The 27,255-nt window shown below is 36.5% G+C and overlaps 1 pseudogene; it reads right to left on the minus strand.

Annotated features, from left to right (window-relative positions):
* Positions 1 to 18,496, minus strand: part of LOC123783997 (large ribosomal subunit protein eL6 pseudogene) — a 29,054-nt pseudogene extending 10,558 nt beyond the window's left edge.
* Between the last annotated feature and the right edge of the window lie 8,759 nt (positions 18,497 to 27,255).

Below are 27,255 nucleotides of genomic sequence, written 5' to 3' on the forward strand. Positions count from 1 at the left end.
TATGTATTTTGGATATTAACCCCTTATTGGATGTATCATTTGCAAATATCTTCTCTCATTTGGTAGGTTGCCTTTTTGTTTTGTTGATGGCTTCCTTTGCTGTGCAAAAGCTTTTCATTTTGGTGAGTTCCAATGATTTAATTTTGCTTTTGTTTCTCTTACCTAAGGAGACATGTCTAGAAAAATGTTGGGAAGGCCGATGTCAAAGAAATTACCTCCTAGGAGTTTTATGGTTTAAGGTCTCACATATAGGTCTTTAATCCATTTTGAGTTTGTTTTTGTGTATGAATGCATAAGAAAGTGGTTTTGTTTCATTTTTTGCTTGTGGGTATCCAGTTTTCCCAACCATTTGTTGAAGAGACTGTTTTCTCCCCATTGTATATTCTTGCCTCTTGCCTCCTTTGTCACAGATTAATTGATCATATAACTGTGCATTTATTTTTGGGCTCTCTGTTCTGTTCTGTTGATCTATGTATCTGTTTTTGTGTTAATACCATACTGTTTTGATTACTGTAAAAGCTGGGCATTTTAGATAATATATTGTAGCAACTCTGGCCTGAATTTTCTTCCCATTAACAGCTTGTGTTTTTATTTTTTGCTTTTCTAATTGTTTGTTTTTAGTAATTTACTTGTACTTACACAGAGGAATGTGTCTTCTCTGTAGTGTTCAGCTATTAAAATCTCTGCTTAGTTTTTGTTCTTATTTTTATTTTTAAAATTTTAGTTTCTAAGACGTTGCCTTGCACCTGTATAAGCTGGTGGTCACTAGTAGGTTCAGAAGATATTATGCCCAAGTTCCCTCAAGCCCCTAAGGTTTTCACCTTCAATTGATGAATTTGTATGTGGAAGAGTATATTCAAAGTTCAGACAGTTCACAAGTCGGCCTCCACTTTCTGCCTGGCTCTTTCTGGTATCCTCTGTGCATTGCCTGTTGCCAGGGATTTGTGATGAGCTTATACAGTTCTATGCTTTGTTCATTATCAGGCTTACTCACTTCAGTTTCTGCATAGCCTGTTACTTGCATCTGCTGAAACTGCTTTTTGGGGAGAATATTTGCTGATATCTTTACCAACTATTGCTGGAAGCCTCACTTGTCTTCATATTTTAAGATTCTTGATCCATATCATGAATTTGTTTCATTCTTCTGTCAGTCTTTAGGTATATGTCTGCAAGGTATTTCTGAAGGTGCATAATTGAGTGAATTATTGTATGAGCCCATGAATATCTGAGAATATGTTTTGTTTTCTTTACATATAAATGATAACTTGGCTTATAAAAAGTTGTGGCCACAATCATTTCTCCTTAATTAATTCTGTAATACATGGTTGTTTTGCATTTGGTGTAGAATAGAAATATGACTTTTGTTCCTTCACATAAAACTTTTTTCTTGCTTGAATGATTTTAAACATTTTCTTTATTGTTTCAATTTCAAACTTGAATATATCTAGGTATAAGCATTTAAAAATTAATTTGGTCTAAAACTGAAATAAATTTAATTAAAAAAAAATAAAATCATAATTTGAAAACCGGTACAGTTTTACTGAAGTTCTTAAAACTTGATCTGAATAAATAGAGAAGCATGCCATATTCCTGGAGAGAACTAAGTGTTATTTCTTCCCAAATGCTGTGTTATCTTTCATAATATCAGGTGATACATGATATATGTTTATCACACCATTAGTAATACAATTATAATCTGAATCTAAAAGGGTTTTGTGGGAATGAAATTTGACAAGTTGAGATTTTAAAATTCATTTATAATAGTAAGTATGTGGGAGTACTCAAGAAATTTTGGGAAATGAATATATTATACTGCTAATGTTTTTAAAACATTGGGATAGGTGAAAAGATCAATGGCATAGAAGAATGAGTCTAGAAAAAGTAAATATATATGGAAATTTAATATATAAAAAAGGTTGTGACATTTCAGATCAATGAGGAAAAATAGATTTAATAAATTGTGCTGAGTCGTTGACTATACAACTTTAAGAAAATACATTTAGATTTTCTTCTACTTCATGCCACATACAAAAATTAATTCTAGATGAATTAAAAGTCTAAATATAACTCCTTTTCCAACTATAGAAGTGTTAAGGAAATGTGAAAGAATATTTTTATAATTTTGGGTATAAACACACTATTTAAAACTTAGTAATAAAAGAAATTAATGGTAGATTTGAGTGCATCAGAATACTCGTGTGTTTTACAGAATACTATATAAAGTTAAAAGATTAAAAACAGACTGAAAAAATGGATGTGAAATATAGAAGACAAAATGTTGGTGAAATGTGTGAAAGTGGACATTGCTGGTGGGAATATAAATTGGCATAAAAATTAAGAGGCCCATTCCTAACAATTGTAAATCTTAGACCATATCTTATAGAAATAATTCCATGAATATGTTAATATATATTTTCTTTGTAGCATAGTTAAAAAAGCAAAATGCTAGAAATAAGTACATATGCATTAATAGGGGAATGATTAAATAATTTTGGTACATGTATCCGGTTGAAATACATACAGTATTAAATGGAATGCAGTAGCACTATGTGTGCTGATATAGAAATATGCCTATAATATATTTTTAAATGAAAACATAAATTTGAAGAACATCTATATAGCATGATCCAATTTTTACAAAAAATATGCATGTGAAGGTGTATGTTTACATATATGCCTGTATATAATCTGTAATCTTCCTGTATAATCAGAAAACATTGTGGAAAGCTACATATTTTACAGTTAACAGCAGTTAGATCTAGTATATGGGTTTTAACAGATGGAGGTGTACATTTACACTTAAAAATCATTTTTGAAGAATAATTAAGGATATATAAATATACTCAAGATATAATTAAAGCATAACAAGTACAGTGCTAACTCTCATTATTTTAGTTTGGCTAGGTCAGAAATAAGGCTCTTGGACCAAAGAGTCAACTTCCTTCCTTTCCTTTTCTTCCTGCCACTCTTAGCATTAACTCTCTTCTGCTGTTTAATTCTGAGATTCCCAGAGCTCATTTCCATTGAACTTGCTCTTTTTCTCTGTGCTACTGTCCCTAGCTTGGGCCTTCTATAACCTATTGCAATGTGATGATCTTGTTAAAGCTATACGTGAAAAGACCAAACACAGTATCACAGTGCAGAGTACCTACTGCTTCAGAAGAGAAATGGCAAATATACATATTTAATGTCCTTCATTTGTATAGATTTTACATGCACTATCTTTCTTGATTATTCCAATAGTCCTATGAATGAGGAAAGGCAAGTATTCCCATTTTAACAGAGGCTTCACATGATTGGTGTCTTACTGGAGACAGGCAAGAAAGGAAGTAAAACAAAGACTAGATATTTACTCTGTTAGAACAAGAGCATAATCAAATCGAAGTAAAATAACTCCAGAGGGGGGTGGTGTAGAGCACCGGTGCGAATCAGAAGCCTATGGCTTTGAACATTTGATACTGCTACTTCAGACCTCTGCTTCACACTATTTTAAAAGTTTAGTCAGAGTGGTAAACTCACATGCCTTTTTAAGGCTTAGACAGGAATTTAAATGAATGGAGCACAGAGTATGAGATTATAAAGGAGTGGAAAATGATGAACTAGAGCTCATAATCTCCATCCTGACTTTGAAAAAAAAATTTTTTAAATGATGCTGTTAACACCAATTAAAGCAACTCTGTTGTCCATATCCAGTGCGTGGGCTTCTAGTTTGTAACGTCTGGATTAGCTGATTTCTTTTCAAGTCTAACATCCTCTTATGCTTTTTGTAACATAGAAAAATAATTGAATGAATGAGGGAGGCAGTTGGTAGAGGGTATTGAATTTATAATATGATTTGATTTTTAAAAGCTTTTTATTTGAGAACATTTTAGTGATTAATGGTATACAGGTAGTTACAAAGATAGTAGAGAGAGGTCCTCAGTATCCTTCATCTTGTTTCCCACATTAGCTATATCTTGCATAACCATAGTACAACATCAAAACCAGGAAATAAAGTGTGTATAGAGTTCAGTGTCATTTTATCACATGGGCAGATTTGTGTAACTGTCTCAGCAATCAAGTTACATAACTATTTCATCACCACAAAGATCTTGTTGTGTTACCCCTTTTATAGTCACACTCCCAACATATATGTACCACAGTTTGGTTAATTATTCATCTATTATAGCACATTTTGGTCATTTCCAGTTTGGGGCTATTTCAACTAATGTATGAAAAATTGTGTACAGATTTTTATGTGAATAGTTTTCATTCTGGGATAAATGCCCGCAAGTGTGATTGCTGGATGGTATGATGAGTGTATATTTAATTTTTTAAGAAACTGCCAAACAACTTTTCAGAGTGACTGTTCCATTTTATATTCTTACCAGTAATGTTTCTTTGCATTCTTGCCAGTATATAGTATTGTCACTATTTTCATTTTAGTTGTTTGAATAGGTGTGTAGTGATATCTCCATGGTCTTAATTTCCATTTATCTAATGGCAAGTGATGTTGAACATCTTTTCATGTGCTTATTTGCCATCATATATCTTTTATGTCTTTTGTTCATTTTCTAATTGGATTGCTTGTTAATTTTACTGCTGAGTTCCTTTGAATTGTGAATATGTTGCCTTATATGGCAAAGGGGAATTTAGGTTGTAGATGGAATTAAGGTTGTTAATCAGGTAATTATTCTGAATTACCTGGGTGGACTCGATGTAATTACAGGGATCTTTAAAAATAGAAGACCAAAGCAGAAGAGTAAGCCAGAGAGATTAGATGTGATATGAGAAGGACTCAAACTTTGAGAGATTCCCAGAAAGATTAGATGTGATATGAAGAGGACTCACCTCCCTTTAAAGGTGGAGGAAGGGGGTCATGAGCTAAGGAGTGAGTAGTTTCCAGAAACTGGAAAAGGTGAGGAAATGATTCTATTCTAGAACCTTCAGAAAGGATTGCGTCCCTGCCAACACCTTAATTTTAGCTCAGTGAGACCCACTGCATACCTCTTAGTTCCAGTAATATAATAAATTTGTATTGTTTAAGCCACTTAATTTGTGGTAATTTGTTACAATAGCACTAGAAAAATTAAATTACATAATATAATTCTTCTACATCAAAAAGTGTTTATCCATGATAGGACTTCTAATAGCTTTTTAAAAATAGAGGAATAAAATAAATGTTAAAATAGATAAACACGAACTTGAAAGAGATGAGGGAGGGAGTATGTGTGTATCCTGAGGTACTTAAATGGAGTCCTTAGGGTTCCATGATATTCATCTTGAATGTTATTTATTTTCTTATTGAAGTGTAGTTTACAAACAGTATTATATTAGTTTCAGGTGCACAACATAGTAATTCAACATTTATATATATGAAATGATCATGATAAATCTAGCTACCACCTATCGTCATACAAAGTTGTTACATATTATTAACTATATTCTCTGTGCTGTATATATTTATTTTATGTCTTATTTATTTATAACTGGCAAGTTTGTACCTTTTAATATCTTTTAACTAGGAGATTATTGGTTTTTAATGATTGAATAGTGGTGTATATTTCTGCTTTTGTAGACCCACATTTTCTTATGTGCTGATGTTTTTTTCTCTCTGCCTCTTTTCTCAAGCAGTGGGTGAACAGAAGGGGGACCTCATGATCTCAAAAGAGAACAGGTTGAAGACGTTTTCTAAACATTGTCCTATGTGCAAATATGTGTCTGTTGAATCTAGATACAACAGCTGTTTCTCACTTTCTTATGATGTGCTCCAAACATTCAGCAGTATCTATAAAAAACACCTTTAGAATGTCTTATTTATGAAGTGGCAAGTGGAGATTAAGATTATTGTGCTTATACTTGAGCCAGATATATGTGGTGTGATTGATGCAGACATTCAAACTAAGGCTAAAAGCCTAGGTTGATTCGTGCATGTTTTGTGAATGTTGTGATTGCTCTCATACTTAATAAGGTAGTGGAAATCCTGGGAACAAAAATCACAGACTAATAGTTTGCCATATTTGAACTTCTGGCATTCTCCATAAGCCTAAAAAGTGCTGAGCCCATTCCCTTTTCATTGCTTAAATGTCACATTTACCTTAGAGATGGACCTACTAACTTTACTATAAACTGTTCATCCTTGTATTTGTGGACTTTAAACAGCCTTCCCCGTTTTGCGCCCCAGGAGCACTCTATAAAAAAAGCAATGTATTATAAAAAGTTGTTGTCTCTTGATTCCTAAACTAATTGTATCTTTTCCTTTCTATACCTCACTCTATTTAGAATTCTCTCCCATCCTTCCTCCATTCTGGCCTACAGAAGTTTTAGGCATTTTTAAAATCCCAGCTCAAATGTATCTCCTTCCAAGAAGTCTCCTCTTATTTCCTCTGAATTGGAAGGAATTTGTCAGTCAGAGAGGTTAACTTACTTTGCTGTGTAGTATAGAAATTTGAATATTTATAAACTCCTTGAGATAGGGACTCTCTGAATTATTTTTTTTTCATTTCTTTAGGACCTAGTATAGAAATTTAGATTCTCAAGAGGTATTGAATAAAGTTACATGAAGTAACTGTTGGAGTAGAAAAACTAGGACAATTGACATGGGTCCACCCACAAAGAAAATTCTTCACATTTTAAAACCAGGTTTTGGTGACTTGGTATTAATGTTCTTATGTGTGCCTTTTATTTTGTATTAATCTATTTTTATGCCTAACACACTGGTTTCACGTATTTGATATGGAAATTTCAAAGAACTAGACTACTTAAGAGTAAATAGTATATTAGTCTTCTTGGTAATGTGACTTTAGAACAAAGAAGGGAAAAATTAGACTATACTATTTCTGAGCTCATCTCATAATTGAAGAACACCCCAGAAATTATTATTCCCTCTTAAGCCTTAGGAGGCTAAGAGGGGTAAAGGATGAAGATTCTTCCAAGGTTTCTTGTTCTATTACAGGCAAATTCCTTCTTGTTAAACACATTCTTATTTCTCCCTTCAGCTGTTCACATTAAGCAAAAACTAGCTTTCAAGTGAAACCAAATAGGTCTTCTGCACATAACTCTCATTCCCCCATTTTGATTTATTCAAGAAGAGAGAATGAAAGGTCAGACTCAACTGTATTAATTCAGCAAATGCTTATTCAACATAAATGTATGTCTTTATATATACCTAGAAGGGTGTCTAGCTCATCCATCATGACTAAGACAAAGTCCCTGCCCTCACAGAGCAATCATTGTAGTGGGGACATTTTCGAGGTCATGAATCCACATTTTCTTATTGAAAGTCCATGCTTTCTTATCTTCCTGTTTTTCCAAATCTTTGCTGATCTCAGCTACCATAATGAACTTACCTCTACATTCCTTTGTGACTTCACCTTATTTTTGCTGTTACATAGTACTTAGGAACCCATGTTACCTGGATGCCCAAAACTCTGGCTTTAATTCACTGTCATTCTTTTTATTATTATTATTATTATTATATTATGTTAGTCACCATACAGTACATCCCTGGTTTTTGATGTAAAGTTCGATGATTCATTAGTTGCGTATAACACCCAGTGCACCATGCAATACGTGCCCTTCTTACTACCCAAGAGTTTATTTATTTATTTGGCAGGGAGAGACAGCCAGCAAGAGAGGGAACACAAGCAGGGGGAGTGGGAAAGGAAGAAGCAGGCTCCCAGCGGAGAAGCCTGATGCGGGGCTCGATCCCAGAACGCCGGGATCACGCCCTGAGCTGAAGGCAGACGCTTAACGACTGAACCACCCGGGCACCCCAAATTCACTATCATTCTTAATCTTCTTCTACAAATCACTGTTCTGCATGGTCAGAACTTGGAGCTTGCTCTCAAAAGAGACTAGGGACCTTTGCTTCTGACCAAGGAGTAATAGGGACTAGATTTACCTTCCCACCTGAAATATCTTCAATACTGGGCAAAATTAGAGTTTTGAAGAGCACATCAGGCAACTCAGAACAGTGATCTCTGAGGAAGGGAAACAAATGAGATAAGTTCTACAGTTATGCCATTTTACTGTTTGCAGAGTCTTCAGACTTCAGTGGAAGCAGCAGGACACCAAAGCTAAGTCCACTGGTTTTCCTGAGATGAGATTGAACTGGGAGTCCAGGAAGGCCAAGGTGGTTAGAGTTCACATCTGTGCACAGAGAGAGCCTCAGAGAAATTCAGAGGGTCCCCAGTGACCAGCATATGTATGAATTGAAACTGTCAAAGGCCGGGGAATGTCTACCAAAAAGAAGCAGGAGGAACAATCTATGGGGTTACACAAGTCTCGTAATAAGTAGTTCATATTCTCACCAGCCACAGTGAAAAACCTCATAATTAATGGGATCTTGGATAAGTTACTCAGAAGCATATTTCCTCATCGATGGGGTAAAATCCATGTTAGCTTAAAGGTTATTATGGTCCTGCTTAACAAAACTAAAAGGGAGACATCAAAAGAATCAAAATTGTTCCAAGAGGGAGGAACTCAGGGGAGTGACTGAATTATTCAGTGTATCAAGGCTCATCCCTGAGCTGGGCATGCATGAGTCTGATCCTACATACCATATTAAAAACTTTGAGAACTAACAACTAGACCACTGATCCAGTATGATACTGGTCACTGTGGGGCACGAATGCAGAATATATTGAAATAGCACTGTAAAGATTTTGAAAATAGAACTCTCATTGAAATCTTAACCCATGGAGGACTGGTTTGAACTTGTGACCTTGAACTTATTGGCTTGATTGCCTACTAAAACAAAAATACCAACATTCTTCATAGGACTGAATAAGACCCAGAGTCTTATATCATACAATTCAGAATGCCCAGGATATATCCAAAATTACGTGGCATACAAATAACCAGGAAAATCTCAACTTGCGTTGGAAACAGTAGCAGATACAGATGACAAGCTGACACGGATGTTGGAATTACCTAACAAAGACTGTTAGGTAGTATTATAATAATGCTACGACAAGTAACGGTGGACACACAACAAATGGAAACAATTGGAAATAGAGACTGTCACAATAAAGAAATAGAAAATATAAGGCAGAAGCAAATGGAATTTTAGAACTGAAAAGTATAATCAGTGAAATAAAAAAATGCACTGCAGTGGCTTAATAGCCAGGTGAAGATGACAGATGAAAGTGTCAGGGAATGATAGATTAAGAGATGAATACAGATCAAGAGAAACTATCTAATCTGAACAAAAGAGAGAAACAAAAAAATTGAAAAAAATAATTAAACAGATCTTCAGGGATCTGAGGGCCAATACCAGAATATTTAGGGGTGCCTAGGTGGCTCAGTCAGTTAAGCATCTGCCTTCGGCTCAGGTCATGGGGATCAGCCCCCCACCCCCACCCCTTGGAGCTCCCTGTTCAGGGGGGAGCCTGCTTCTCCCTCTCCTCCCTCTGTCACTTTCTTTGTCTCTCTTTGTAAAATAAATAAATAAAATCTTAAAAAAACACACACAAAAAACAAATGTCTAACATTTGCTTCATCTGAGTCTTAGAAGGAAAGGAAGAGAAGTGCAGTGCAGAAAAATATTTAAAGAAATAATGTCTGAAATGTATCAAAATTTTTGAAAGATCTGGTCCTGTAGATTCCAGAAGCTTAGAGAATTCTAAATAGTATAAACTCAAGGAACCTACACTAGACACATAATCTGCTAAAACTAAAAACAAAGAAAAAATCTTCAAAGCTGTCAGAGAAAGATGATGTATTCTTTATGTATTTCTTTATTCTTCTATTTAAATAATTGCAGATTTCTTATCAGAAACCATGGTGGCCAGAAAAAAAGTGTAACAGCACTTTTTTTTTATCAAGATTTTATTTTTAAGTAATCTCTACAGCCAATGTGCTCCAACTCATGACCCTGAGATCAAGAATATCTTGCTCTGGGGCGCCTGGGTAGCGCAGTCGTTAAAGCGTCTGCCTTCGGCTCAGGGCGTGATCCCGGTGTGCCGGGATCGAGTCCCACATCGGGCTCCTCCGCTATGAGCCTGCTTCTTCCTTTCCCACTCCCCCTGCTGTGTTCCCTCTCTCACTGGCTGTCTCTCTGTCACATAAATAAATAAAATCTTTAAAAAAAAAAAAAAAAGAATATCTTGCTCTTCTGACTGAGCCAGCCAGGCACCTTGGAACAGCATTTTTAAAGTGCTGAAAGAAAAGAACTGCCAACTGCAAATTTATATCAGGTAAAAATATCCTTCAGAACTAAGGTGAAATAAAGATGTTCTCAGACAAACTAAAATAATTAATTTCTAGAACCTTTTCTAAAGGAATTTCTAAAATAAATTCTTCAGGCAAAAGGAAATTTGAAAGATCAGATATGAAGAACAATAGAAATGGTAAATTTTATGTTATGTGTATTTTACCACAAAAAAAGTAAAAGGGTAGAGGTAGTTATATTGTGAAAATACTAATTAAAAGAAAGTGGGAGAAGTTACTTTAGTATTAGACAAAATAGACTTCTGGGAAAAGAAATTACCAAGGATAAAGAAAGATACTGCATAATGATAAAAAGGATCAGTTCATCAAAAAAAAAAAAAAAATGGCAATCCTAGATTTGTATGCACCTAACAACAGAGCTTCAAAATACATGGAACAAAAAGTCATTAGATAAATTAATTATTTAGATAAGTTACATTTAAAATTATTGTATTTATGTAAAATTGTACAAAATATAGATTAATTTACAGCAACAGAAATCAGGTGAATGGTTGCCTGGGTACGAGAAGGTAAGATTATCAAGGGGCACAAGGAAACTTTCAGGAGTGGTAGATATGCTCATTATCTTGATTGTAGTGATAGTTTCCTGTGTATATACATATTTTAAAATTTACCAGATTGTGTACTTTAAATATATGTTGTTTATTATATATTAGGCTTTAATAAAGCTATATAGAAACTTTAAAGAGATAGACTTTAACAGATTTAATCTTCCACACTCATCTTAGTTTATAGACTCCAGATTTCTTCCTCTTCCTATTCTTCTTCCCTACCAAATATGCTGTTGATCTTTTTTGGAACTCTGGCATCTTGATGACTACCTTTGCTTTTGGATAGCCCCTTTCTGGCCATACATGAAGGAAAGTCAAGGTACTGAGGGAAGTTCTCAAATGTCTGACTTTACCCTTCCAGCTTGGAAATTATAATCTGATCTAAAGGGAGAGAGTATGAGACAGATATTTAAAAAAGTTGTTTAAGATCTTGAATCTTGAAGTCATGAAACTACCAGTAATTTATAAGCTTGGTCTACTGGAAGTTTAGTCCCCCCCCAACACAAAGCAAACACATGAAAAGATGCTCAATATCATTAGTCATTAGGAAATACAAATAAAACCCCCAAAGAAATGCTACTTCAACTCAATAGGAAGCCATAATAATAATTTTCAAAATGGAAAATAACAAGTGTTGGCAAGGATGCGAAGATGCTGGAATCCTTATACAATACTGGAAAATTGTATGCTTATGGTCTGAATGTGATATCTTTCGGATGTGATCTGTGGTTTCTTTTGTTTGATGTCATGTGTGCTTGTATTTCTGTTCATTAAATGATTGTAGAAGGGTTTTATAAGTATGTGCTGCCTCTGGGACATTATAAATTTGTGAGTAATGTAAAACAGAGAGGCCAGGCAAGTGTTAGGATTTTAGAAGAATCCTAGAAAGGAAAAAGTCTTCAGATTATACAGTTGATCCTTGTACAACATGATTTGAATTGTGCCGGTCCACTTACACATGGATTTTTCTCAGTAAATACAGTACTGAACTGTTAATGTATTTTCTCTTCCTTATGATTTTAATAGCATTTTCTTTTTTTAAGCTTACTTTATTGTAAGAATACAGTATATAATATATATATAAAATACAAAATATGTGTTAATTATGTGTATTATTGGTAAGGCTTCTGAATCAACAGCAGGTGATTGGTAGTTAAGTTTTGGAGGAGTCAAAAGTTACACACATATTTTTGACTGTGCAAGGGTGGGAGGAAGGGTTGGTGCTCTTAACCTCCCACATGGTTCACAGGTCAACTGTAATTAACTGGAAGAGTAATTTGTGTATTCTTGGAATACTAATAGGTAACTCCTGTATGAATGTTCTGAATTTTGAAAAAGATTTTACTATATGCAGTGTCATTGATTCTTATAACATCTCAGTGATGTGTCATCACCTTTTTTTCATGAGGGAGAAAACTACTTACATTTCGGTGCACTTAATGCTAGCCTTCTGAATTTTTTGCTTGGTTAGAGATCACTTAATTTTATCAACATCAGCAAGAGATGATCCTTTTCCAACTGAATTTTCTCCATTCTTCCTGGAAGGAAAAGTTCCCTCATAAGTCTCCTAGAGCTTTTGCAGTTCAAGGCAAACACTTGGCCCTACCCCTAAAATGCTTCTGGGATTACAAAGCAATTGGAAAGTAAATGTCAGTTTGAAAACTACTACTATTGCAGGAGAAAACAATACGGAAGCAGACACCTTGGGGCTGAGGGAGGGAGCCTCTCAGGATAGGATGTGTAGAGGTAATGGGCAGTCCATTGTGTATCCATTATGATGTGTACTATGTCAGGTATAGAGATTTAGAGAGAAAAAAGCTGCTGGGAAATGTGATCTTGCAGATATGGATGATTTGATAGTGATCTTCACTCTGTGTAAGCCTTAGATCTGTATTCTTACTTGATGTTTTCTCATCTATAAAATAGGGATAATAATATTGTCTTTCTCAAAAGATTCTCTTAAGGATGAAGAAAGATCATGCATTACAAATCACTTAATGCCAGACCTGATGTGGAGTAAACAGTTGATACATATTAGCTATTAATATTAAATCATCATGATGAAGACAAAGTTATATACTCTAGTAGTAGCGAATATGTTAAGAGAACATTTGGAAGTGGGGGGAAGACGATCACAGAGAAAACTTTCAGTTAGACAGAAAAGACTTGGAGGAAAAAAGGCTCACATAGGAAAATTTCCATGAATGGACGTTAGGACCACCAGCTGTTCAGCCTGATCTGAGCTAAAGGATAGGTCTTGAAGAATAAGAGAGGAAAGATTTCTTCTTCTAAGTAATCGTGAAAGCAGTGAGGTGTAGAGTATTCTCTGGACTTAAGGGTGGAAGTGGAAGGAAAAGCAAGGGTGGAGTTAGGAAAGGAAGTGCCAGCCTATAAAAGTCTTATCAGTGCACTCATCTTTATCAGGCTGCTTTAGATAACGAGATTTTGGATTTGCAAATCATTTATTCTAGATCATCAGACATTATAATTAAATAGAATCAGAATTTAGTTAAATAGATATTTATCGAGCACTTCTCACATGTAAAGCAATGTCTTATGTAACTTTGTTAAACTTGGTATGTTCCTATAAGACAAAGCCCATATTCTTCAGGAGCTTGTTTAGTTGAGCAAATGGATATACAATGCAGATGGCCGGTTTTGGTTAAAAGGTACTAAAGGAATTGATAAGGAAAGAATACATTCTCAGAGAGTCATGGTCTAACGAGGAAAAATACCGGAAATCATTCCTGAGTGTTGTTGGTACTAGAAAGTGATTTGGGGGGCACCTGGGTGGCTCAGTTGGTTGGGTGTCCGCCTTCAGCTCAGGTCATGATCCCAGGGTCCTGCTCAGTATGGAGTCTGCTTCTCCCTTTGCCCCTCCCCCCACTTGTGCACACGCTTGCATGCACACTCGCTTGCTCTCTCACTCTCACAAAAATAAATAAATAATTAAAAGTGATTAGGATAAAATGTTAGTGGACCTTATTTTGGGAGACTTCCCAATTTGTTTATTCACATGTTTTCTCTGCTGGAGATGGTTACACTTTGAGCACTGTATTGGCTTGCTATTGTTATGTAACAAATGACTCCAAAGTTCAGTGGCATTAAACAGCAAGTATTTATTATTGTTTATAAGTCTAAGGGTCAGCTTCTTGGAGGTTAGCCAATCTAGACTGCAGTTGGCCTAGACATCTCTGCCCTTTGGTCTAGTGAGTAAGCTGAGCACGTTCTAATGTGATGGTAGAATACAAGAGAGCAGGTGGAAACATGAAAGGCCTTGTAAAAGCCTATGTTCAGAGATAGGTCACTGTCATTTCAGCCTCATTCAGTTGGGCACAGAAAGTCACATGGCCAACCAAACCTAGGGCTAAGAGATAGGGAAGTATACTTGACTCATGGAGGTGAAAGAGAGTGAGTGAAAATTTCTGAACACTTATTAACCACAGGCTCTGAGAACACTGACAAAGGTTTGTCAAAAACGCCAAATAGTTTGGGGCCCATGACATTGATTTCCACCATGTAAGTCATGCCCCTGGCTAAAACTGGAACTTTGAGCAGAACTTTCTATTTACATAGCAAATTCAAATTAACAAAAAACTTTCATATATGTTATTTTAGAACTGTTTATTTATATAAGAAAAGATTTGCATTCCTAAATTAGAGTCAGACACATGATATGGCAATCCCAGGTTAACATTCTCTAGGAATGAATAGACAGGAATAGTTATCACCTGATTTAATACAGAAGAAATTCTGAAACATTTTTAATACTCAGGAGCCATTTTGGGCGCTCAATGCATCAAGTATTTCTTTGTCTTTTGGTCAAGAACAGGAAGATTGGAAGAATGGCTTCTACATCCTTCTCTTTTTCTAAAGTCTGACTCTACACTAGGAAAAAGAAACCATAGTTTTCTTTCTTTGATATCAGATGGATGGAAAACTGATTATTTTGGTTGCTTCTATACTTTTCTCTCATTCCAAAAGCCTAGAAGATTGGAATTGATTACTACTTTTCCTTTGAACATAACTAGATTTGAAAGCATTTGTCAACTAGTATTTGGCAGTGGTTAGAAGATGCCTCAGTTGGTATAGCTTCTAGTTTCACTTATGATTTGATTTGGGTATGTGGCCCAAACTATTAGTCTCCCACCTAATAGCCATTCCTTACCTTCTTCCTTTCTAAAAGGGCCTCGCTTTTGTTCAGGGACAGGCAGCTATATACCTCAGGGGAAGCTGATTCCTTCCCAACCTTACTTGTAGGTGGTTTTTAATTACTTAAAATAAATCATGTTAATTCTAATCTCTTTACCAGTGATTGGCTTGGGAATGGCCAATGAAGTAAAAATAGAATTCTCCTGGGGGGGCTCTGAGAAAGATTTCTTAACTTTTAAAAGAAATGCACTGAGAAAAATGGTCCGTTTTTACGCTTTAGACACAACTGTGTGAAGAAGTGATGCTGGCAGCTGCTACAGCCATTTTGCTACTATTAAAGGACAGACGTGAGCACAAAAGCCAATACTCTAAGGTTAGCAGAGCAGAAATTGGAAAGGATTTGCATCAGTAAAGATACCACGGAGCCACTGAATTAATCAACCCTAAAAACACCTTATTTCAAGACTTCTTTTCTTGTGTGAACTATTACATTTGTGTAGTGTTCCACTACTTTTTTCCCTTTTGTTTGCCGCTGAAAATGCCCTAATTAATTGAAAGTAGGACCCTGTGGTAAGATGCCCTACATCTTGCCCTGCCTTGACCCTCAAGGAGGTAATAAATATGGTGATCAGGAGCTTGGGCTTTGAAGTGTGCCAGACCTATGTTTCAATCTTGGCTCTTGCCTTTTATTAGCTGAGTAACCTTGGATAAGTTATTTAACCTCTTTTAGCTTCCTTTTTTTTTCTTCATCAATGAAATGGGAATAATAATATTAGCTCTCTTATAGGGTTATTAGGATTAAGTAAGATAAATGCATTCCCAGCCTTAACACAGTGTCTATCACAAACTTAAGTATGCACTAAATTCTTATTATTTATTAATGTTCGAAAATCCATTGTATACCATGTGCATTCAGCAAATATTGATTAGACACGTAGTTTGTAAATTGAGTATTGGGGACAGCTTGCTTTTCTCTTGTGGAGACAGAAATCTAAGCTGTGAGAGGAGTTATATTTATGGGAGAAAGTTTTACAGTTTACAAGAAATTGTAAAGCTCTTAATGGAGGGATCGGATAGCTGAGAGTTCTTTATTCTGTGTCCTTTTTTCCTCCTCTAGGGGAGGAGGAGTTGGACTACCCAATCCGGCTACCCTGACTTTTGAGGTAATGCTTCAGAGGGCCCTGACTGCACTCTTCTAGCCAAGTAGCACACTCCTTTGCCATAGTTGGTTGTTCTGATTTGCCGAGTCATGTCCATGCTTTGTTCCCTGGCCCTTTAAGCTGAACTGAGTCACTATTTTCAGCCAGTATTTAAGGCAGAAGTTGGTGGTTATTCTAGAAAATCACTTAGAATGCCACCCTTCACATACCTCTTTTTCTTTGGGGGCAGGTTATCCCCAAAGTAAAGGCATGTGGGTACAGCTGTCTTCTGCTTTTTCTAGAGTACTCATGTGTTCTTCACAAAAGCTTAGGACACTTTCGTGGTGGAGGTGTCCTTCAACCATGCCCTCTAAAGCACAAACATACACACTCACCCTGCCCTTCCCTCCAGGCATGACTCCGCAAACACAAAACATTCTATAGTTGTGGTATGAATAAAAAGCTTGGAAAATCCTGCTCTAGAGAAGCTGCTGTGAGATTGCCTTGGATATGGAATGTCGGAAGCACCCTGAAATGCATTGGAGTACAGAATGAAACAACTGGGCTGGGAAAGAGGAGACTGGTATTTTATGAAAGACTCACTTCAGAACCTTAGGAAGTCACTTTACCTTTTCGTGTCTGTTTATTCTTCCCCAGTTAATAACTATATATTAACTGAATAATAACTTATTTAATAATCATGAATATTTAATTTGTGAATTATACATTTATTTGGATAATTATTTAATGTTTTATTATATAATTAAATGCTTCCAAGAGATCAGGGTCTATGGTTCTACTAGTTATTGTAACATTAGCACAATTCCTAAATTACAGTATGTGCTCAAAAAATAATTGTGACTAAAGAAATGAATCTATAACATGAGTAGGCTCTGAGAGAGGATTCCTAAGGTGCCTTCCTGTCCTATAAATAAGGGGAAAATTCTATTTCCTCATGCTCTCCTTAGTGTAAAACTGCAGAGTGTTTTCTTGAGGAATACAAATGCCATTATATTTTCAGTTCCTGAAGCATCAAGATACTGGAGGGACTGGAAAGAACTTTTGAGGAAAATGTGGCTATTTTAACTTGAGAAGAGTGAATTTGTCAAAACTTGAAAGTATATGCATCTATGCATTTAAAGACCAAGGTAGGGTCGTATAAAGATAAGATCATTACTTTGGACTATTTGGTCTCAATCAGAGAAAGTCCAATTCTTCATGTTTTGAAATAAATTTGGGAGCTTCCATTAAAGTAATTGGGAAACTGAAGAATTCTGTAGGAGAAATTGACTCCTACCTATATGTGAGATGCCTCTGATGAAGGGACATCTTGAAGTAATATGCAACTCTTGATGACACCTCTTCAACACTTAGTAAATCTGACCTTTCCTTTCATCTGTCATTGTGCTGAATCACATGGCCCAGCAAGCAGCCAACACATTGCAACCAAACTTCACAATTGCTGGCTGGGAACATGTGCTCTCTCAACTTGATTAGTGATATTACCAGTGTTTAAACCCATTTCCTGTCACCTTGGTGGATGGAGGTTACTTGACAGGAAGTCATTCTGCTGTCATCCAGCAGGGCTGCCAATGCAGCTCTTTAAACTTATCGGTGAGTAGAGGCAGCCAGCTTTACTCTGGTCTAAAGCTTTTGCACATGTGGAGTAATGCAGGCATTTAGCATGTCATGGAAGTACCTAGTTTTGATACTAATGGAATGTGTATTTCCTTGAGATTTCTAAGTTCTCAAAGGTTTTGGCAAACGCTGACATGAAAACTGTTTTAGTTAAAAATGAGCTTATTTTGTGCTTAAAGGGTCATTTTGTATTAGCTGTGTCTTCAAGTCGATTTTGAAAAATCACCTCTTTGGGAGTGGGCAAAAAAGAAGTCCCAAGAGGCGGCACATTTCCTCTAATAAATTCAAGCAACTTTTTCTTTGTATTGAAGATATTATTTGTCATACATTTTCCTTGTCATACTGAGCATTCCCAGACCATCATTTAAAACAGATTGGTAATTTGGCCCTTAATTTTGGCACCTGTACATCTTTTAAAGCTCTGGTCTGTGTTTGGAGACTTAACTACTCTGTAAGTTAATACCCTTTTAGGGCCTAAACACCACCATTAACAGCAAATTGGCCTCTCAGGATACTGGATAGAACCATTTTTTATATTTATTTGTTTGATCTTTATTAGCCAAAGGTTGTCCAACAGCTCTAAAGGAGTGACTTGCCCATGAGGCTTGGAGGCATGTTAAATCTTTCTCTATAACTTCAGGGTTAGGACCACTGTAAGTACTTTGGGCTGCTTGTGATTGCAACCTCTGTTTCTAGGCAGCCTTGAAAACCCAGCCATAAGCTTCTCTTATTCTCTGGCCCATTGGCCTTGTAAGGTCTTGTAAGTCCTAAATCTTCATAGCTGGAGGAGACCACAGAGATCATCTGGTCAAAACCACTTATTTCACAAGTAGGGAAACTGAAGTCCAAAGGAGGGAAGTGATTATGTAGATGCCTATTCCATTTACTTTTCCTCCTCACTAGCACTAACTCATCCTCTGCTAGGGAGAAAGACTCTTTAAAATTAAAGAGGCTTCATTCCACATAATATCTGGGTATGTTTATTTTAGGACAACCCCTAAGCACAGTGCCTGGCATGAATGAAGTACTTAAAAATGTATATTGAAAACACATATCAAAATGGCTTCAAAGTAACATTCTATTGAAGGAAGAGCATTTTACCTAAAGAGTCTAGATTCCCAATCCTATTAGTAGCTCATCCAGGCATGACTGATGATTGTTGAGTTGTCAGTATTCTGAAATTGTGCAATTAGCATTCATCCTCATGAGGTTTTTGTGTTTATTTTTGAAGTATTTGACTAAGTTTTTGCTGATTCTTGGGTGGTAGGGGTCGGCATGATTAAAGAATCCTAGATTTTTAGAGTTGGATAGCCTCTTAGAGGTCATCTATGCCAATATACTTTCTAAGCCTTGCTTGATTTTCCCTTTGCAGTGAATTTGCCAAATTGTTAACAAGGTTTTGCTTATTGTACTTATAGTATAGGAAAGCTCCTCATTCCATGAGGTGGTCCAGTCATCTTTGAACAGACTTAGAAAGCTATGCCTTAAAAAAAAAGTTCTGATCTTTAGCAATATCTTGCATCTCTTAAAATTTCTGTGCATTGGTGGTAGTTCTGATCTCTGGAATCAGTGGAGTCAAATCGAATTCCTCTTCCATAAGACTGTAATTCATGAGTTGGCTTTTTCCCATTTTTGGTGGGTAAAATTTTAACATTATTCCTGCTTCTAAGGGAAGATGAAGATTCCTAAACAGGCTGATTCCATAGTTGTTTTTCTTCAAGAATATGTTTTATTTACTTTTGTAATATTTCGTCCTTACAGAGTTTTGAGGTAGTAGCTCATAAATACATTTAATTTCCTTCCTAGTCTTTTGACTTTCCAAAACGATGGTTGCTTTATGTCTTTGTTTGTAATTTCAGTATCGACAAGTATCATTTGATGTCCTCTTTAAACAGAGTAAAGAATCTCATTCCCCCAAAAATCTCACTGAGTTTTGGGTTATTTCTTCATGTGACAGCAGCTGTGGTCACGACCAGAGAGGATTCTAAAGGTCTTCCATTAATAATTGGTCTTTGGGTACTTTTATGTTCTGTCCAAAATAAGTGAATAAATGGATAGTAATAGAGTGTATCACTCCACTGCTCAAAAAGTTTGACTATGACGGTCATGCTATGACTGTCATAGACATTTATGTCTAAATGTTACAGTGCAATGCTTAGTGTGATCCACAGGTGGGCAGCATCAACATTACCTAGGAGGTTATTGGAAATGAATTCCTAGGCCCCACCCAGACCCATGTGATCAAAATCTCTGGTCCCAAAACTCTGTTCTAATAACTTTTCAGGGGATCCCTATGCACACTGAAGTTGGAGATGCAGTGGCATAAACTTCTTATAGACTGACATTCAACATCTACTGAAATGCCCAAACAACTTTCCTTCTTCTTTCCTTGTCTACTCTTTAGCTTTGTCCAAATTCAAATACTCGATATTCCATAGTAGAACCTAAAGTCACTTTCCTACTAATTTTTGCTCACACCTTTCACTTGACTACAAATGTCCTGACAGCCTTTTTTACTTAAGGTCCAGTTCAAATGTGGCCTTTTCGTTCTTTTTTTTTTTTTTTAAAGATTTTTATTGATCTATTTACTGGAGAGAGAGAGATGGTGCACACTTGCACAAGGCGGGGGAGAGAGTAGTGGGGGAGAGAAAGGGACAAGCAGACTCACTGAGCACAGAGCCCAGGGTGGGGCTTTATCTCAAGACTCTGACATCACAACCAGAGCTGAAACCAAGAGTCAGATGCTCAACCGACTGAGCCACCCAGGTGCCCCTAAATGTGGCCTTTTCTATAAAGACATCAGGAAGTCCTCAACTATAAGTGGCTTCTTCTATTTTTTTGAACTGTCATAGCAATTTGCATCTCCCTGCACATTGCATTCTTTTCTAAATTGGAGTTATTACTTATTTCTCCAAGCTTCTGTTCATCTCTGTATTCCACGCTGATTTAAGAAGAGGTCTCTTTTTTAACTTTCCATAAGCACGTATTCAGGGATCATGAAATGTTTGTTGAGCAAATGAAATAATCTTCTATCAATGGAAAAGCAACATACTCAGAATTTAGACATCTGGATTCTAGTCTAAGGTCTGCCATCAGTCTGTTTGATTTCTTTGAGCAAGTTTCTTCATCTCTCAGAAGATCATTGTTCTAATCAACAAAGTAGGAGGGTTGGACTAGCTGGTTGTTTTCCAAACAATGGTCTGTAGAAGAATGCCAGTCTTTGATGACGTTTTTAGCAACTTAGGATGAAATGACAGTATGAGAAAAATGTGGGAAGTTTTAATGAGGCTATATTTATTTAATTTTTAGGTTCTAAGTTATGCCCTCCCCACATCTTTGTCATTTAAATGTCTATAACATTATGAAATGGTGCTGATAATTGATGGTAGTTGATATTTTATTTTATTTCATTTTAAAGATTTTATTTATTCATTTGAGAGAGCACAAGTGGGGAAAGGGGCTGAAGGAGAAGAAGAAGCAAGACTCCCCACTGAGCAAAGAGCCCAAGGTGGAGTTTGATCTCAGGACCCCAAGCTTATGACCTGAGCTGAAGGCAGATGCTTAACCAACTGAGCCACCCAGGTGCATGGGTAGTTGCTATTTTAAATGTCTTTATTTTGCTAAAGCAAATGACCATGAGATAATGAGCAACCCTGTTTTGATGCCCTCAGTAATTATTTTTTTTGCAGTGTTACTGGTCTATGAAATCCATACATAAGTGAATCACTGGCTTGGATGTTCTCCAGATCTCCTCCCAAGGTTAACATTCTATAGTCTGTGAATTGTAGTTGGATCAGGCTTGGGCACAAAACCCCTGTGGAGAACCCAGGTGCTACAGGAACTGAAGTTTGGAATTCTGCAAGAGACTGACTGTGTTGTCCCTGTGGTCCACTGTATAATTAGTACTTCAGGATGGTAGCAAGGATACGTGGCTGCCAGTAACCATGCTCTGGGAGGAGGTTGGAAGCTGGCCCTGGTGCTTGGAACTCTTTTAAGATCCTTCAAATTATCTCGAAAAGCATTTGCACTGTAAAACTACATCATTGAACCATAATAGAGATTTTTACAATTCCCCCCAACCCTTGAAAAGTTTTTGGTTCACGTTTGACAGGGCAACAGAATTTTCAGGTATAAGCTAAGGAAGTGGTGTCAGTAGCAGTTCTTCTAAAAAGATGCATGTTTTCAGATACAGGACCGAATTCTATTGTGGTAATAAAGGGACCATTTAAGAGAAGCTTATCAAACTGTCCTCAGGATTGCTTAATTCTGTTTCCATTCTAGTCCCCAAGCACTGAGTCCGGCTGCTTTAGTGTCAAGCAAACTGACTCTAATACTCTTTCTGTATCTAATTTTACAGTAGCATATCTCTCGATTATTAGCACATTAAAGGCAATATACTTCTAGCATAGAAATCTGATACTAATTGGCTTTGGGATATTTTATTTAAAAAACATTTTCCAAATGGAGCTGTGAATTGTTAAGTTTCTTTATTCAGGACTAAAGAAAACATTAATTCTGCCAGGAAAAGTTGGTCTAGCAGGGCAGAAATATTAGAGTCTTGGAGTTTACCTGTCAATCTTGTATTTTCATGTCCTTTGCCTAGAAACAAGCCTACAAGCTAATTGACTTTTCTGTTCCTTTCCTCTTGGCCTTTCATTTTTCTGAACATGGAGACTCAAATTAAAACAAAGATAAAATTCCAGGGGAAGCTGGCATTGATCAAGGTTTGGATTAAATTAAATTAAGTGCTTTTTATTGAACTCAGCAGCATTAGTTATTAAAACCAGAAGGCTTTACCCTGGCTAGTGTAAAAAAAAACAATACAATGACTCATACTGCGGCACAGATTTTATGGGGAAATTAAAGCACTCGTTTTCTCTTATTCCATTAAAACTTTTGCAGACAAACACATGTAAACAAGATCAGGAGATGGAAAGCAGTGAAGAGTCAGCCTTCCTGGGCTCTAGCTTTCAGTTGTGGGAGTTTAGGGAAAAAATCTTACCTGGGAAGAAAACTGGAAGCATAGTGGGATTTTTTTCTTTGGAGGGCGTAAGTCAGACAAATTGGCAAGGTGCTCCTTTGTTTCTGTAGTGACTTGAAGTTATGTATATGGGGACAGGGGAGAGGGCAGCAGCAGAGTGTACCATAAAGAACATTAACCAGGAAATTTGACCCCCAGATCCCAGCTTTAGTTCCATTGCATATAGCCTGGTCAGCCTTGGGTAAGACACTTCACCTCTCTGCTCCTGGTTTCTCAGCTGTAAAATAAGGGGCTAGATTGGCCTAAAGGCCCTGTTGTCATTCTGTCATCTATTTCTATGTTTTGTTTTATGGTATGGGAGATCATCATGATTTATAGTGAATGCAGCAGTTAACCCAGGCTGGTCCAGGCCAAGTCTGGCCTGCCAGCTATTATTATTATTATTATTTTAAATAAACTAAAAAAGTGCATACTTTATTCAGATTTCTCTAGTTTTTGCATGGGTTCTTTTTCTGTTAAGATATCATCCAGGATACCATACTGCATTTAGTCGTTACGCCTTTTTTAGGTTCCTCTTGATTGTGATAGTTTCTCAGAGTTCCGTTTGTTTTTTATAACCTCGACAGTTTTGAGGCATGCTAGTCAGGTATTTTATAGAATGTCCGTCTTTTGGGGCTTGCCCGATCTTTTTCTCATGATTAGACTGGTGATACAGGTTTTGGGAAGAAAATCACAGCAGTAAGGTGCCATTCTCATTGTATCATATCAACAGTATGTATTATCAACATGACTTATCACTGTTAATGTCAGCTTGATCACCTGGCTGAGGTAGTGTTTGTCAGATTTCTCCACCATGATGTTACTCTTTTCTCCCCTTTCCATCCTGTACTTTGTGGAAGAAAGTCCTTATGTACAGCCCATAGTTAAGGTGTTGGGGATTTATGAGAACGTAGTATTCTTCTGCATGAGGGATTTGCCTCTTCTCTTCCATTTATTTATTTACTCAATCATTTATTAATATCAGTATAGAATTATGAATATTTATTTTATTCTTTTGGTATAATCCAGTATTACTTTATCTGTTTCATTGCTCAGGTCATTCTGGCTTTGGCCATTAGGAACTCTTCCAGTTGGTTCCTGTATCCCTCTGACATACTCCATCACTGAATTTTTGTTGTCATCATCAAGCAGTTCCTTTTGCTACCTGTTCTTTAAATAAAGTTTTACTGAGACATAGCTACACCCATTCTTCTACGTGTTCCCTATGGCTAATTTGCACTACAAAGGCAGAATTAAGTCATTGCTACAAAAACCATGTGGCCTGCTAAGCCTAAAATATTACTGAATCTTTACAGAAAAATGTTTGCTAACTCTTGGTTTAGACCATTCTCTGTGTTTTCCACTAATGAATTATAGCTGTAACTTGATGGAATATAATCTCCAGGATTTTCAGATTTAACTTTATGTCACTTTTTTTTTCATGATCTAGACCCTAGATCATAATCTAGAACATGATCTTGATTCTGAAGTATAAATCACCAGTGGTACTATCAACGAGTCTTTGGTATATACTCACGGATTTGGGTGGTTATGTTCCTTCGGCTATGATTCTTTCCTTGCCCAAGCACTTGACGAGTTGCAAAGTGCCTTTTCTGTTGGTAGTTTTTTCATTGAGAGGGAAAATGTAAAGATCCTGTCTATTGTGTCATTATTCCTTTTACTAACTTGGACTAAAGGAATTCATATAATAAGGTCTGAGTTGTTTAAGTGGCTGTGTATTGTTAAATCCCATGTTGATAGCACTGGTCTTCTCCATGGAAGCAGATAGGTGGAGAACTTGATGTGAATGAAGAATATTGACTAGTTTTGTATAAGGCCATCAAGCTTATTTCATTGGTAAATTAACTCAAATTAGAAAGGTTCCAGTAGTGAAATATGAGTGCCTTAACCCACTTCTCTTAAGTGTTCTTTAAGCCATATGCTCTGACGTATAGTGAGAGAAAATAAATCATCAGTCTCCATAGTGGTTTAATATGTCTAAACATCTGGATTTAAACATAAATCTTAGTTCAATATGGTTTTCACAGTCCAACATCATCATCTCATCAAATTAGTAAAGTTGTCAATAGAGGGTGATTAGAGAAACGGGGTCATTTATTTCAAATAATAAGTATATTAAAGTCCCAATGAAGCAACATTAGTGTTATAAATTTAAATTACAGTTCAACCTTGTAATAACACAGATAGGAGTGGAGTGGACAAGGATAATACTCCTGTGCTTTCTCTGGTGTATTGAGACTGATATCCTACATAACGCCACACACACAGGGGACAGGATTTGACCCATAGTATGGCCTGATTCAGATTATAGCATAGTGGTGCTTTATAATAGAATTTTACAATAAAAATAAAAATTAAAATAATGGACTGAGAAAGTTAAAGTTCTCTTAGGTACATTAAGCTTAGCACATAATATAAAGGTCTATTTCTTTCTTCTTTCACTGCCAATCTTTTCAAATATGTTGTCTGTCCCACAGCCTTCACTTTTCAATCCACACTCTCATTAGTTCTCTGCAATCTGCCCTTTTCTCTGATTACTTGCCTGAACCGTAACTGTTGAAGATCACCATGACCTCCTAATTGCCAGATCCAATTATCTTTTCCCAGCCTTGGTTTCCTTGATTTGCATCCAACATTTGATTATGTTTTACACCTCTGAGTTTGTGTGTGTGTGTGTGTGTGTGTGCGCGCGCGTGTGTTTAAATCTAGTTCTTAGTCCTTAGCTTTTGTCACTATGAAATTTTTTTGGTGATTTTGTTTCCTGTTTTAGCTCCACCTCTATGCAAATAATGGTCAAATCTAAATCTGAAGCTTGATCTCTCTCCCGGGTGAACATTGTCCCGTGGTGTTTGAAGTCTCAGATTCGCTTTTTTTAACCTGTCATTTTTCTTTCTTAAATTTGGTATCTTTCTCCTAAATTTCCTATTTCTATTAATAATATTTCTATTAGAAATAAGAATAATTCCTTATTTCTGCTAAAATTTCTAATTTCTACTACTACTAATAATACTGCCATTCTCAGGGTTGTCTGGGCCTTACCTTAGAGTGACATTTGATATACCTTTCCTCTTGTTTTCCATAGCAGTAAGTTAACTAGTTCCCATGACTTTGTCCTTGCACTGCCCCCCCCTTCTCTAAATATTTACTGAGTACTGCCCACTATGTGCCAGGAATTGTTTTCATATTTCTCTTCCTTTCCCTTCTATCTTAGTTTACTGGTCCACATCTGCAACATTACAGTGACTACCTCAGAATGACTTCTCTGCTTTATTCTTTCTCTGCTAATCTATCTATTATACCCTATGCCAGATAACATTTCTTAAAAAGTGAATTCCGTAGTGTCATTCAAAGAACTATAGTGGCTCCCCACTATAAAGAGAATAAGGTAAAACTCTTAAGATAAATGGTAGAGTTCTTTCATGATTTGGCTCAGGCTTGTCTTTGGAGAGTCAGCCCCCTTCTTGTCTATATAATCCTCTTTTTCCAAAGCAAGTTTCTTCTTAACCCACAAAACTCACCTTTTGTTTGGTCTTTTCATGGCAGTCAGAGTCTGCTTACCTAAAATGTCCTCCCCCTTCCATTTCTCAGTGAAATCTGCACATCTTTCAAATCTCAGCTCATATTTCATTTCCAATGAGATTACATCAGTGGAGAGTGGCAGCATGAAAGGGCAGTATAGTAGATAGATGGAGAACCAAGAGATTTGAACGTAGAGGATTTACCTCTGCTAGTCACCATCTGGGTGACTTTGGACAAATCACTTTACCTGCCCAACCTTCCTTTCCTTTTCTGTAAAAGTCAGAATATACTGTTATGTTTACAAGGATGTTGAGAGGATTGAAGAAAGACATGCTGACTCTCCAGGCATAATATCTGGCACCTAATGATTACCCACAAATGTTTGTTGTATCTGAGTCTCCAAAGCCAAATTGAGATAACATTGTTTGCACAGTCATTTTTCCTTCTTTGTATTTACTGCCCACTATGGTGAGTTATCTCTTTGTAATCTCTCTCTTCTCTCCCTTTCTCCTTTCCTCCTTCCCCCCTCTCTGTCTACCACCTAGCAGAGTACTTTTGGCATAGCATGGGAGCAGTGAATATTGACTTATATATATTATTTCAACTGATGGCACAGAATTTAACTGTAACCATCTCTCTTCTTTTCCCCCACCCTCAGTGATCCCCAAACACTATCCCCACCCCACCCCCCACATACACCCATAATACTCAGATCCAAGCAATAATAGATAAATCTAATTCCAGCCTCAGTTAAAATTCTATCTTTGATCTGCCTTGCCCTTCAGGTAGAGTAGAAGGAGGAAAGAACTTGTCCTTTGATAATGATGAATGAGTTTACAAGATTGGAGTCTCTTTTGTATCCTCTGGTATCCAGGAGGTGTCACTACAGCCTTATACGCATTGTGAAAGGGTAGCATGTACCTTTTGCATGAGTGGACCTCTTATCATAGGATGGGACTCTGGGCACTGGGTTATCTTCAACTGGCCTTTCAAATAGTGACTG

This window comes from Ursus americanus, chromosome 6, assembly GCF_024610735.1.
Source record: "Ursus americanus isolate L20-20 chromosome 6, mUrsAme1.1.p, whole genome shotgun sequence".
Lineage (NCBI taxonomy): Eukaryota > Metazoa > Chordata > Mammalia > Carnivora > Ursidae > Ursus > Ursus americanus.